Below are 15,781 nucleotides of genomic sequence, written 5' to 3'. Positions count from 1 at the left end.
GTCCTCTTTTCATGAATACCACCATCACAATTGAAAAATTTACATTGATTTCATACAACAGTTCAATAAATGCATAAAATGAGTCACTTACACTTTAGATGCAATGTTCCTGTTTTTGTTCTGTTTCAGCAGCGAAAATAGTTCAACAAAGATCACAGCAGAACCATCGCGCATCTCACAGTGTTTTTTCATTAGTGAATGATTCCGCTTTTTGAAAGAATCGCTTGACTCAAAGATTCAATTATCAATCAATAGACAACTGTCTCATTCATTAATGACTCAGTCGTTCAAACGACTCGTTTGAACGAATGAATCAATGACTCGCTCATTAAGACGGTCGCCTTGCGACACTTAAAGGAGGTTTAGTGTTATGTTCAAAAGTATAGCCTATCATTCTTTCCAACGATCGTTAATTAACTTATATTTAAAACAATCTCATAACATTATTTAATGCATTGTTATTTTTCAGTTTAAAATATTTAATTTGATCAGCCACAGGGTGTCCCTATAGTGTCTTATTATTCTAAATAATTTAATTTATTGATCAAATTTAGAAATTAAAAATGAAATATGAAGCATACATTTAATAAGAGTAGGGGTGTGACTAGGTACAGATATTAGGCTACAATATACAGATTTAAATATATCATCGCGCTCCACCGTCGATTTGAGATTGCAATGCACGTGTATGTGTGTGTGTGTGTGTTAAAATAATTTAGTTTAGTTAGAGAACGGGCACTAACCTATTAAAACCTGAACGTGTCCGCTTAATAAATCGTGAGTTGAACGAGAGTCGCAGCAAAGATCAGTCCAATTTCATTAATCATCATGGGTGAAGAGCTGACTGAAAAGATGATGACGGAATATTTTGTGTAAAAACGACTATTTAAGCGAATCTGTCATTGTACTGTTTTATTGTTTTCCATTAAGAATAATAGGCTATTGAACTCGCAATTCAAGCAATAACGCGTTCACGGCGAGGAACGAGAAGAACAGAGTGAATGTGTTTTAGTTCATTCCTACTGGACGTCCAGTACTTACTTTCGCTTTTAAGTTAGCGATTTAAAAGCTCCCGCCGGTGTCACACGTCGATTAACCGGTGGGAAAATATCCTCACACAGTCACCCTAATAAATATATATTTATGTCTGAACTATTTTGATCTCATTTAGACCTTACATGCTGGCATTGACTGTCATACATCACTAGAGGGCAGTATAGCCCTATGTATGACTTGATTTTTATTAAATAGCCCTATTCTGTTGGTCTGAGCTAATGACTGTAAATTAGAAAGTTGTCCGGCTCAAGGAGAAGAATACATATATAGATTTTTGTGACTGTAGGTAAAACTAACCCCCCCTCTTGGGTCAAAAGTATCTTGAAAGTGACACACTTCCTGCTGCCAGTTGGTGGCGCTATAACTTTGACTCACAATAGTCACATCCATGTGATCGGCCTCTTACAACAAACACACTGCTGAAGTTTCATCAAGATCAGTTAATGTATGAGGATGTTATAACACACTTCCTGTTTCCAATATTCGCCATAAATTTGTTTCCTCGCCACGGCCAAACCGTTCGAGATATCAAAAATCCCCTCGCAATTTATCATCCTCCATGTCTTGGCTTCATGCACACCGAGTTTCGTGGTCATCCGATGAATTCTCTAGGAGAAGTGTTTCAAATGCCAGAACATGCGTTTCCATACAGCCCATAATAACCGACTTCCTGTTGGACTGGCGTAAAACTTAGAGCACGAAAGTTGTTCGGCCCGATGAGATCTATATGTGTACCGAGTTTCATATTATTTCATGCAAGCGTGTTTGATATATGGACATGTTTTTGAATCCCATTCCAGGGGGCGCTGGCGAGCCCCCCTGCCACGCCCAGGTCCCAGCTTCAGTCGGGCCCTGATGGCCGCAGGTTCTGACATTTGTGCAAAGTTTCAAGAGTTTTTGAGCACGTTAAGGCCCCCAAAAGTGACCAAAAGGTAGTAATATAATAATAATAAAGAAGAAGAAGAAGAATAAATTAAAGCTGCAAGCAGCGATGAAAGGGCCCTCGCACCCGTGCCAACCGCCACCCGGTGGATTTAGGAAGACAGAGCACGGTGGGCATTGTGCATTTAAGTAGGTAAATATAGGAGTATGTCAAAGTCAGTTACAAAAATGTCCTTTATTATGGGGATAATAGCATGCGTTATCACTCAGATAAGTGTTGCCAGCATGTTTTAGCATGTTTCTAGCATGTTTAGAACTCAATGGCATATTAAATATGTCGCTAGCAATGCATCACAGTTTAAAACGTGTCACTTCCTGTTGACAGTAGGTGGCGCTATTACTTTAACTTAAAATTGTCATGTAGATGTGTTCAGGGCAGGACTCTTATCAAACGTGTGAAGTTTGGGGCAGATTGGACATTGCCTTCTTCAGTAACAACAACTTCCCGTTTCATTGCATTAGCGTGCTTTAGCACTTAGCTAAGAATTGCTAGCATGTTTTAACATGTTTCTAACATGTATATAACTCAATGGCATATTTAATATGTTGCTAGTAATGCATTGCAGTGTTAAACATGTCACTTCCTGTTGCCAGTAGGTGGCGCTATTCTATAACTGAAAAGTGTCATGTAGATGTGTTCAGGGCAGGACTCTTATCAAACGTGTGAAGTTTGGGGCAGATTGGACATTGCCTACTTGAGTAACAACAACTTCCTGTTTCATTGCATTAGCATGCTTTAGCACTTAGCTAAGAATTGCTAGCATGTTTTAACAGGTTTCTAACATGTTTATAACTCAATGGTTTATTTAATATGTTGCTAGTACAGCATCACAGTGTTAAACATGTCACTTCCTGTTGCCAATAGGTGGCGCTATTACTATAACTAAATATTCTCATGTAAATGTGTTCAGACCAGAACTCTTATCAAACGTGTGAAGTTTGGGGCAGATTGGGCATTCAATGCCTGAGTTACAGCAAATTCCTATTTAATTGCAATAATAGCATGCTTTAGCACTTAGCTAATGTTTGCTAGCATGTTTTAGCATGTTTCTAGTATGTTGTTAACATGTTTAGCACTTGCTGGCAATTTTGTATATGTTATTAGGAGTCGAAAACAGTGTTAAACATGTCACTTCCTGTTGCCAGCAGGTGGCGCTATGACTGTAACTGAATATTCTCATGTAAATGTGTTCAGGGCAGAACTCTTATCAAACGTGTGAAGTTTGGGGCAGATTGGACATTGTTTGCCTGAGTTACAGCAACTTCCTGTTTAATTTCAGTAATAGCATGCTTAAGCACTTAGCTAATGTTTGCTAGCATGTTTTAGCATGTTTCTAGTATGTTGTTAACATGTTAAGCACTTGCTGGCAATTTTTTATATGTTGTTAGGAGTCCAAAACAGTGTTAAACATGTCACTTCCTGTTGCCAGCAGGTGGCGCTATGACTGTAACTGAATTTGAGCATGGTCATGTGTTCAGGACAGAACTCTTATCAAACGTGTGAAGTTTGGGGCAGATTGGACATTCAATGCCTGAGTTACAGCAACTTCCTGTTTCATGGCGAAACATCAAAATTTGTCAGGCCGCCGAGGACACGCCCTTCGACGAAAACTCAAGATCTTCGCAATTTAACGTCGCAAAGGCCTTAAGATTACACTCACCAAATTTGAAGATGATCAGATTAAAACTGTAGGAGGAGTTCGTTAAAGTACGAGGCCTGAAAATGGCAAAAACTGCACAAAAATCAGAGAGGAAGTTCAAAATGGCTGACTTCCTGTTGTGTTTAAGGCTATGCTCCAAGAGACTTTTTTGTAGGTATTGGGTCATTACATGTATGTACCGAATTTCGTACACGTACGTGAAACGTAGCGGGAGGCGCACTCCGTTGAACATTTATAGGTGGCGCTATCGAGCCATTTTGCCCCGCCCAATTCTGAAACGCATATCAGATGTCAATTTTCGCCGGTTCTGACGCGTGTGCAAATTTTCGTGAGTTTTCGTGCATGTTTAGGCCCTCAAAAATGCGATTAAATGCGGAGAAGAATAATAATAATAATAATAATAATAATAATAATAAACAGAGCAATTCCAAGAGGGTCCTCACACCATCGGTGCTCGGGCCCTAATAATAATAATAATAATAAACAGAGCAATTCCAAGAGGGTCCTCACACCATCGGTGCTCGGGCCCTAAATATATATATATATATATATATATATATATATATATATATAGCTGCAAGCAGCGATTACGGGCCCAACGGGGTGGCGGCTTTATATATATATATATATATATATATATATATATATATATATATATATATATATAAATAAATATAGCTGCAAGCAGCGATTACGGGCCCAAGCCGGTGGCACCGCCACCCTGGTGCCTTTAGTTACACTAAAGGCACCGGGCTGGCGCTGCCACCGGCTTGGGCCCTCCATCGCTGCTTGCAGCTATATTTATTTATATATATATATATATATATATATATATATATATATATATATAAAGCCGCCACCCCGTTGCCTTTCGGGTTCCTGTGCACGACGGGCAATAACGTAACCCCGCTTTGACTGTCGAGAAGAAGTCTGCTTTAGAGCTTGTATCAGTGTGAGTCTTTCTGCTCCCCTCCAAACACACACAGAAAAGGGGGGGCTGTCTGTGTGTGTGCCCCCCCCCCCCACACCCCCCCCCCCACACACACACACAGCGAGAATGGCAGGGGGAACTCTGTCAGAGAGAGACAAAACCACATTCAAACCAAAATATCTGACTTCCTGTTAGTAGGAGCTAATGACTGTAAATGAGAAAGTTGTCCGGATCGATAAGCACAATATACAGACCGAGTTTTGTGACTGTAGGTAAAAATAACCCCACCACTTTAGTCAAAAGTATCTTGAAAGTAACACACTTCCTGCTGCCAGTTGGTGGCGCTATAACTTTGACTCACAATAGTCCAATCCATGTGATCGCCCTATTACAACAAACACACTGCTGAAGTTTCATCAAGATCAATAAATGTATGAAGACGTTATAACACATTGTGTTTTTCTTTTCGCACCATAACTTCGTTTCCTCGCCATGGCCAAACCATTCGAGATATCAAAAATCCGTCCGCAATTTAGCGTCCTCAATGTCTTTACTTCATGCTGACCGAGTTTGGTGGCGATAGGATAATTTTTCTTGGAGGAGTATATCAAATTCCAGAGGCATGCGTTTTCATACAACCCATAATAGCCGACTTCCTGTTGGACTGGCGTAAAACTTAGAGCACGAAAGTTGTTCGGCCCGATGAGATCTATATGTGTACCGAGTTTCATACTGATTCATGCAAGCGTGTTTGATATATGGACAAGTGTTCGAATCCCATTCCAGGGGGCGCTGTCGAGCCCCCATGCCACGCCCAGGTACCAGCTTCAACCCGGCCCTGATGGCCGTGGGTTCTGACCTGTGTGCAAAGTTTCAAGAGTTTTTGAGCACGTCAAGGGCCCCATAAGTGCCCGAGAAGTCGCACACAGCAGAGAAAGGGTTAACATAAAGCCCCCCTCCTCTCACACACACAGACACTGAGAGAGACTGGCAAAATTCTCAGATCTTCTCCCATTCAAACCAAAATATCTGACTTCCTGTTGGTCGGGGCTAATGAGTGTAAATTAGAAAGTTGTCCGGCTCGAGGAGAACAATATCCATACTGATTTTTGTTACTGTAGGTAAAACTAATAGCCCATTTTTGACTAAAGGTGGCGCTACTGAGCCCCTCACCACGCCCGTTTCTGAAACGTTGCACGTATCTACTAGCTTAAAAATGTAATGTGTCTGTCGAGTTTCATCCAATTTCAAGCATGCTAAGAGTCTCAAAAACATCAGAAAAAAATATTAAAGTTTGATGCGTTGCCATGGCAACAGTATTTAAGATATCAATAATCATTTCACAGGTCCACATCTGCCGTGTGTTTACATTATACAGATGAAGTTTGAAGCAAATCGGGTAAAAATAAGAGGGTGATTTTAAAGCATTTTGAAAGTGACACACTTCCTGCTGCCAGTTGGTGGCGCTATAACGTTGACTCACAATAGTCACATCCATGTGATCGGCCTCTTACAACAAACACACTGCTGAAGTTTCATCAAGATCAGTTAATGTATGCAGAAGTTATAACACACTTCCTGTTTCCAATATTCGCCATAAATTTGTTTCCTCGCCACGGCCAAACCGTTCGAGATATCAAAAATCCCCTGGCAATTTATCATCCTCAATGTCTTGACTTCATGCTGACCGAGTTTCGTGGTGTTTGGATGAATTCTCTAGGAGGAGTATTTCAAATGCCAGAACATGCGTTTTTAAACTACCCTAAATAGCCGACTTCCTGTTGGGCTGGCGTAAAAAGTAAAAGCACGAAGGATATATGAACCGATGAGATCTATTATGTATATCGATTTTCATATTATTACATGCAAGCGTGTTTGATTTATGGACCAAGTTTTCGGATCCCGTTCCAGGGGGCGCTGTCGAGCCCCCCTGCCACGCCCGGGTACCAGCTTCAGCCCGGCCCTAATGGCCGCGGGTTCTGACCCATGTGCAAAGTTTCAAGAGTTTTTGAGCACGTTAAGAGACCCAAAAGTGCCCGAATAGTCGTAAGAAAAATAATAATAAATATAGCTGCAAGCAGCGATTACGGGCCCAAGCCGGTGGCACCGCCACCCTGGTGCCTTTAGTTACACTAAAGGCACCGGGCTGGCACTGCCACCGGCTTGGGCCCTCCATCACTGCTTGCAGCTATATTTATTTATATATATATTATATATATATATATATATATATATATATATATATATATATATATATATATATATATATATAAAGCCGCCACCCCGTTGCCTTTCGGGTTCCTGTGCACGACGGGCAATAACGTAACCCCGCTTTGACTGTCGAGAAGAAGTCTGCTTTAGAGCTTGTATCAGTGTGAGTCTTTCTGCTCCCCTCCAAACACACACAGAAAAGGGGGGGCTGTCTGTGTGTGTGCCCTCCCTCCCTCCCTCCCTCCCTCCCCCCACACACACACACACACACACACACACACAGAGAGAATGGCAGGGGGAACTCTGTCAGAGAGAGACAAAACCACTTTCAAACCAAAATATCTGACTTCCTGTTGGTCGGAGCTAATGACTGTAAATGAGAAAGTTGTCCGGATCGATAAGCACAATATACAGACCGAGTTTTGTGACTGTAGGTAAAAATAACCCCCCCACTTTAGTCAAAAGTATCTTGAAAGTAACACACTTCCTGCTGCCAGTTGGTGGCGCTATAACTTTGACTCACAATAGTCACATCCATGTGATCGCCCTATTACAACAAACACACTGCTGAAGTTTCATCAAGATCAATAAATGTATGAAGACGTTATAACACATTGTGTATTTCTTTTCTCGCCATAACTTCGTTTCCTCGCCACGGCCAAACCGTTCGAGATATCAAAAATCCGTCCGCAATTTAGCGTCCTCAATGTCTTTACTTCATGCTGACCGAGTTTGGTGGCGATAGGATAATATTTCTTGGAGGAGTATATAAAATTCCAGGGGCATGCATTTTCATACAGCCCATAATAGCCGACTTCCTGTTGGACTGGCGTAAAACTTAGAGCACGAAAGTTGTTCGGCCCGATTAAATCTATATGTGTACCGAGTTTCATATTATTACATGCAAACGTGTTTGATATATGGACCAAGTTTTCGGACCACGTTCAAGGGGGCGCTGTTGAGCTCCCCTGCCACGCCCGGGTACCAGCTTCAGCCCGGCCCTGATGGCCGCAGGTTCTGACCTGTGTGCAAAGTTTCAAGAGTTTTCGAGCACGTTAAGGGCCCCAAATGTGCCAGAGAAGTAGCACACAGCAGAGAAAGGGTTAAAATAAAGCCTCCCTCCTCTCTCACACACACAGACACTGAGAGAGACTGGCAAAATTCCCATCAAATCACATTCAAACCAAAATATCTGACTTCCTGTTGGTCGGAGCTAATGACTGTAAATTAGAAAGTTGTCCGGCTCGGGGAGATAAATATAGATACCGATTTTTGTTACTGTAGGTAAAACTAATACCCCATTTTTGACTAAAGGTGGCGCTACTGAGCCCCTCCACTGCGCCCATTTCTGAAACTTCACACATGCCTAGTACCTAATAAATCTGATATGCATGTTAAGTTTCATGCAATTTGAAGCATCTTAAGAGCCTCAAATGCACCCAAAAAGAATATAAAAGTTTAAAGCGTTGCCATGGCAACAGTATTTAAGATATCAATAATTCTTTCACAGGTCTACATCTGCCGTGTATTTACATTATACACATAAAGTTTGAAGCAAATCGGGTAAAAATAAGAGGGTGAATTCAAAGCATTTTGAAAGTGACACACTTCCTGCTGCCAGTTGGTGGCGCTATAACTTTGACTCACAATAGTCACATCCATGTGATCGGCCTCTTACAGCGAACACACTGCTGAAGTTTCATCAAGATCAATTAATGTATGAGGATGTTATAACACACTTCCTGTTTCCAATATTCGCCATAAATTTGTTTCCTCGCCACGGCCAAACCGTTCGAGATATCAAAAATCCCCTGGCAATTTTTCATCCTCCATGTCTTGACTTCATGCACACCGAGTTTCGTGGCGATTGGTTGAATTCTCTAGGAGGAGTATTTTAAATTCCATTGCATGTGTTTTTTAAACTACGCCAAATAGCCGACTTCCTGTTGGGCTGGGGTAAAAAGTCAGAGCACGAAGGATATATGAACCGATGAGATCTATAAGTGTACCGAGTTTCATATTATTCCACGCAAGCGTGTTTGATTTATGGACCAAGTTTTCGGACCGCGTTCCAGGTGGCGCTGTCGAGCCCCCCTGCCACGCCCGGGTCCCAACTTCAGCCCGGCCCTAATGGCCGCGGGTTCTGACCCGTGTGCAAAGTTTCAAGAGTTTTTGAGCACGTTAAGAGACTCAAAAGTGCCCGAATAGTCGTAAGAAAAATAATAATAATAATAATAATAATAATTAAAGCTGCAAGCAGCGATGAAAGGGCCCTCGCACCCGTGCCACCGCCACCCGGTGGCTTTAGGAAGACAGAGTACGGTGGGCAATGTGCATTTAAGTAGGTAACTATAGGAGGAGTATGTCAAATTCAGTTACAGAAATTTCCTTTATTATGGGGATAATAGCATGCGTTATCACTCAGATAAGTGTTGCTAGCATGTTTTAGCATGTTTGTAGCATGTTTAGAACTCAATGGCATATTAAATATGTCGCTAGTAATGCATCACAGTGTAAAACGTGTCACTTCCTGTCGACGGTAGGTGGCGCTATTACTTTAACTTAAAATTGTCATGTAGATGTGTTCAGGGCAGGACTCTTATCAAACGTGTGAAGTTTGGGGCAGATTGAACATTGCCTTCTTCAGTAACAACAACTTCCTGTTTCATTGCATTAGCGTGCTTTAGCACTTAGCTAAGAATTGCTAGCATGTTTTAACAGGTTTCTAACATGTTTATAACTCAATGGCATATTTAATATGTTGCTAGTACTGCATCACACTGTTAAACATGTCACTTCCTGTTGCCAGTAGGTGGCGCTATTACTATAACTGAAAAGTGTCATGTAGATGTGTTCAGGACAGGACTCTTATCAAACGTGTGAAGTTTGGGGCAGATTGGACATTGCCTTCTTTAGTAACAACAACTTCCTCTTTCATTGCATTAGCATGCTTTAGCACTTAGCTAAGAATTGCTAGCATGTTTTAACAGGTTTCTAACATGTTTATAACTCAATGGCATATTTAATATGTTGCTAGTACAGCATCACAGTGTTAAACATGTCATTTCCTGTTGCCAGTAGGTGGCGCTATTACTATAACTGAATATTCTCATGTAAATGTGTTAAACATGAGAATATTCAACCGTGTGAAGTTTGGGGCAGATTGAACATCCAATGCCTGAGTTACAGCAAATTCCTATTTAATTGCATTAATAGCATGATTTAGCACCTAGCTAATGTTTGCTAGCATGTTTTAGCATGTTTCTAGTATGTTGTTAACATGTTTAACACTTGCTGGCACTTTTTTGTATGTTATTAGGAGTCCAAAACAGTGTTAAACATGTCACTTCCTGTTGCCAGCAGGTGGCGCTATGACTGTAACTGAATTTGAGCATGGTCATGTGTTCAGGACAGAACTCTTATCAAACGTGTGAAGTTTGGGGCATATTGGACATTCAATGCCTGAGTTACAGCAAATTCCTATTTAATTGCAGTAATAGCATGCTTTAGCACTTAGCTAATGTTTGCTAGCATGTTTTAGCATGTTTCTAGTATGTTGTTAACATGTTAAGCACTTGCTGGCAATTTTTTATATGTTATTAGGAGTCCAAAACAGTGTTAAACATGTCACTTCCTGTTGCCAGCAGGTGGCGCTATGACTGTAACTGAATTTGAGCATGGTCATGTGTTCAGGACAGAACTCTTATCAAACGTGTGAAGTTTGGGGCAGATTGGACATTGTTTGCCTGAGTTACAGCAACTTCCTGTTTCATGGCGAAACATCAAAATTTGTCAGGCCGCCGAGGACACGCCCTTCGACGAAAACTCTAGATCTTCGCAATTTAACGTCGCAAAGGGCTTAAGATTACACTCACCAAATTTGAAGATGATCAGATTAAAACTGTAGGAGGAGTTTGTTAAAGTACGAGGCCTGAAAATGGCAAAAACTGCACAAAAATCAGAGAGGAAGTTCAAAATGGCTGACTTCCTGTTGTGTTTAAGGCTATGCTCCAAGAGACTTTTTTGTAGGTATTGGGTCATTACATGTATGTACCGAATTTCGTACACATACGTGAAACGTAGCGGGAGGCGCACTCCGTTGAACCTTTATAGGTGGCGCTATCGAGCCATTTTACCCCGCCCAATTCTGAAACGCATATCAGATGTCAATTTTCGCCAGTTCTGACGCGTGTGCAAATTTTCGTGAGTTTTCGTGCATGTTTAGGCCCTCAAAAATGCGATTAAATGCGGAAAATAATAATAATTAAAGCTGCAAGCAGCGATTGCGGGCCCAAGCCAGTGGCACCGCCACCCTGGTGCCTTTAGTGGAACTAAAGGCACCGGGTGGTGGTGCCACCGGCTTGGGCCCTCCATCGCTGCTTGCAGCTTTAATTATATATATATATATATATATATATATATATATATATATATATATATATATATATATATATATATATATAATGTAAATTATTTTTTCCCCCCTATTTTTAACATATATATTATTAACATTTTTGGATGCTAAACTATTCTTTTTATAGGCTTTGTACTTTGTACACTTTGTACACTCACGTTCCAATATAGAAATTTTTTTAAAAATTATTATGAACGGCACAAACTGTACAAATGACTATTTAAACAGAGCAGTGTAATTTTTATATGTAAGGTTGACTATTTTATTATTATATTTTATTAAGGCTATAATGAACATTCTGCGATGTCAAGATTGCAATGCTGGAATGCTGTGTGTGTGTGTGTGTGTGTGTGTGTGTGTGTGTGTGTGTGTGTGTGTGTGTGTGTGTGTGTGTGTGTGTGTGTGTGTGTGTGTGTGTGTGTGTGTGTGTGTGTGAGGCTCGATCGAACAATGGAGACATAAAAACATACTCCGTCATTTTGTTCATACAGACCATCATTCAAAATGCAAAGTGTTTCCTTATATTTGTGTACACTCGCAATGAAACACAACATTGTGCTTTTGTTAAACTATAAACTCTTGTCAAACTGTAACCTACAACTGTCACCCAACCAAAATCACACACACACACACACACACACACACACACATCCCCCCTCCCCTCCCCTCCCCTCCCCACACAGACAGACACACGCACACACAGAATGGCAGAGAGATAGAGAGAGAGAAAATACACATTCAAACCACAATATCTGACTTCCTGTTGGTCGGAGCTAATGACTGTAAATTAGAAAGTTGTCCGGATCGAAGAGAAGAATATACGTACCGAGGTTGGTTCCTGTAGGTAAAACTATAACTAAGTTATAACACACTTTATGCATCCTTTTTTAATCATAAATTTGTTTCCTCGCCACGGCCAAACCGTTCGAGATATCAAAAATCCGTCCGCAATTTATCATCTTCCATGTCTTGACTTCATGCTGACCGAGTTTCGTGGTCATCGGATGAATTCTCTAGGAGAAGTGTTTCAAATGCGAGAGCAAGCGTTCTCCAATCAACCCGTAATAGCCGACTTCCTGTTGGGCTGGCGTAAAACTTGACCCAGGGAAAGTTGTTCAGCCCGATTAAATCTATATGTGTACCGAGTTTCATATTAATTCATGCAAGCGTGTTTGATATACGGACAAGTGTTCGAATCCCATTCCAGGGGGCGCTGTCGAGCCCCCCTGCCATGCCCGGGTACCAGCTTCAGCCCGGCCCTGATGGCCGCGGGTTCTGACCTGTGTGCAAAATTTCAAGAGTTTTCGAGCATGTTAAGGCCCTCAAAAGTGCCTGGCCGGAAACAAGAACGAAGTTTTCAAACACCAACCGGGAAGACATTTCACTTCATTCCCTAACTTCAACAGAAACATTCTGTCCAAGGTCAACTTTAAGGACTTATGGCAATGGATGCGTGCCCGGCTGAAAGACTGGAGAGCTGTAGCACTTTAACTACTTCCTTGCATATTTTGTAACTTTGAATGTTGATGTACATGTTTAATTATTTATGTACAAAGAGTAAATATTTAAACAATGTCTATACACTAAGTGTCCCTGTATATAATCTTACTTTATCGATTATAATTAGCAATCAATAATCTTACTCTGTGTGCAGGTGTAAAATAAACGGCACTTTTTCTTATAACGTCTTATTTCTTATTTATAAAAAGGAGTTTGCACAGTTTTATTTGACATTTATAGTTTATTAAAACACAATTTTTAAACATTTACAACATGTAAAACTGACAGAACAACCATGTTCCTACAAAAGTACACAAGGAAATCAAAGCCATTTGTTGTTTAGCAGCCAGGACTCGGGGCTTCCGAACACCAGGCTAAAGTTTCCGTCCAAAATGTCACGGTCATCGTGAACGCCGAGCTGAGCAGCACGAACTTCTAACTTTTCTGCCTCTTTCACTTGGTCCTCCATTAGTTCAACAAGAGGGGACACGACAACAACTATAGGCTTAGCATCCCTATCCTTCGCCTTAGCCAACTCATTCACCACTAGCGGAGTGAGCTGGAAAATCAAACTTTTCCCGAACCCCGTGGGGAGGAGGGCCACAACATCATGGCCACCAACAAAACTCAGCAAACACTGTTCTTGCTCCGGTTTTAACTTCTGGATATTCGGCAGTGTTGCAACAACGGACCTAATGGCTTCGCTCGCATCTATCTCCGCAGCCATTACTGAACTGTCTCGACTCAAACTCGCGCTCTACATCAACGTCATCGTTCTCAGCCACTCCCTCTGTTCGTTGATTGGCCCGAACAAAAAACAACTTCTGGAAACCTAAGAATATACAGCGAGACCAGACTAAGTACTGAAGAGAAATGAAATCGAGCGGAAGTACGTAGGAGGGCGGTGCCAGGCTAATCTAAATGTGTACCGAGTTTCATACTTATTCATGCAAGCGTGTTTGATATATGGACAAGTGTTCGAATCCCATTCCAGGGGGCGCTGTCGAGCCCCCATGCCACGCCCGGGTACCAGCTTCAACCTGGCCCTGATGGCCGCGGGTTCTGACCTGTGTGCAAAATTTCAAGAGTTTTCGAGCATGTTAAGGCCCTCAAAAGTGCCAGAGAAGTCCCACACAGCAGAGAAAGGGTTAAAATAAAGCCCCCCTCCTCACACACACACACAGACACTGAGAGAGACTGGCAAAATTCCCATCAAATCACATTCAAACCAAAATATCTGACTTCCTGTTGGTGGGAGCTAATGACTGTCAATTAGAAAGTTGTCCGGCTCGGGGAGATAAATATAGATACCGATTTTTGTTACTGTAGGTAAAACTAATACCCCATTTTTGACTAAAGGTGGCGCTACTGAGCCCCTTACCACGCCCGTTTCTGAAACTTTGCACAAGTGTACTAGGCAATAAATGTAAAGTGTCTGTCGAGTTTCATGCAATTTCAAGTATGCTAAGAGTCTCAAAAACTTTAAAAAAGAATATTAAAGTTTGATGCGTTGCCATGGCAACAGTATTTAAGATATCAATAATCCTTTCACAGGTCTACATCTGCCGTGTGTTTACATTATACAGATGAAGTTTGAAGCAAATCGGGTAAAAATAAGAGGGTGAATTCAAAGCATTTTGAAAGTGACACACTTCCTGCTGCCAGTTGGTGGCGCTATAACTTTGACTCACAATAGTCACATCCATGTGATCGGCCTCTTACAGCGAACACACTGCTGAAGTTTCATCAAGATCAGTTAATGTATGAGGATGTTATAACACACTTCCTGTTTCCAATATTCGCCATAAATTCGTTTCCTCGCCACGGCCAAACCGTTCGAGATATCAAAAATCCCCTCGCAATTTATCATCCTCCATGTCTTGGCTTCATGCTGACCGAGTTTCGTGGTGATTGGTTGAATTCTCTAGGAGGAGTATTTTAAATTCCATTGCATGTGTTTTTTAAACTACGCCAAATAGCCGACTTCCTGTTGGGCTGGGGTAAAAAGTCAGAGCACGAAGGATATATGAACCGATGAGATCTATAAGTGTACCGAGTTTCATATTATTCCACACAAGCGTGTTTGATTTATGGACCAAGTTTTCGGACCGCGTTCCAGGGGGCGCTGTCGAGCCCCCCTGCCACGCCCGGGTACCAGCTTCAGTCCGGCTCTAATGGCCGCGGGTTCTGACATTTGTGCAAAGTTTCAAGAGTTTTTGAGCACGTTAAGGCCCCCAAAAGTGCCCAAAAGGTAGTAATATAATAATAATAGAGAAGAATAATCCGGAGGAAAACAATAGGGCCTTCACCTTTTCAAGGCTTGGGCCCTAAATATATATATATATATATATATATATATATATATATATATATATATATATATATATATATATATATAAAAAGCCGCCACCCCGTTGCCTTTCGGGTTCCTGTGCACGACGGGCAATACATAACCCCGCTTTGACTGTCGAGAAGAAGTCTGCTTTAGAGCTTGCATCAGTGTGAGTTAGAGGATGGATACCCGACCCGAGCCCGACGGGACCCGCCGGTACCCGCCGGGCCGGGCCGGGTTCGGACAGATATTTAGAAATGATGTTCGGGTTCGGGTCGGGCTCGGTCACATCAGCGCGATAAGGCATTGAACATTTTAAATTTAAAACAGCTTATGTAGGTAGCCGATGTGCCTGATGCTTTCATTTGATGCAAACGTTCGTTTTTGTGATTAAAATACATGTAAAATATTACCATAACATCCGTCTTCCTGTGTGCGGACATTTGTTTATGTAGCCGTGACAACGAAACGCGTGCATAATGTGCGCGCGCCAGGTGTTAAGAGCGCTTGTTGCTCCGCGCGCTGATGCGCTTGTCCTGTTGACATTTCCGATTGCCTTCCTACAGTTGCTTAATAAAAGCGGGCTTTCCACACAAACAAACGTACAATTGTCATTAGTATGAGAAAAAAATGGGATTTTAACTGTCGGGCTCGGGTCGGGCTCGAACATAAATATCTTTATGCCTGTCGGGCTCGGGTCGGGTTCGGTTACTGCTCTGTCGGACGCGGGCCAG

Source organism: Phoxinus phoxinus, assembly GCF_949152265.1.
Source record: "Phoxinus phoxinus genome assembly, chromosome: 15".
In the NCBI taxonomy this organism is placed as follows: domain Eukaryota; kingdom Metazoa; phylum Chordata; class Actinopteri; order Cypriniformes; family Leuciscidae; genus Phoxinus; species Phoxinus phoxinus.
This window is presented reverse-complemented; position numbering follows the sequence as displayed.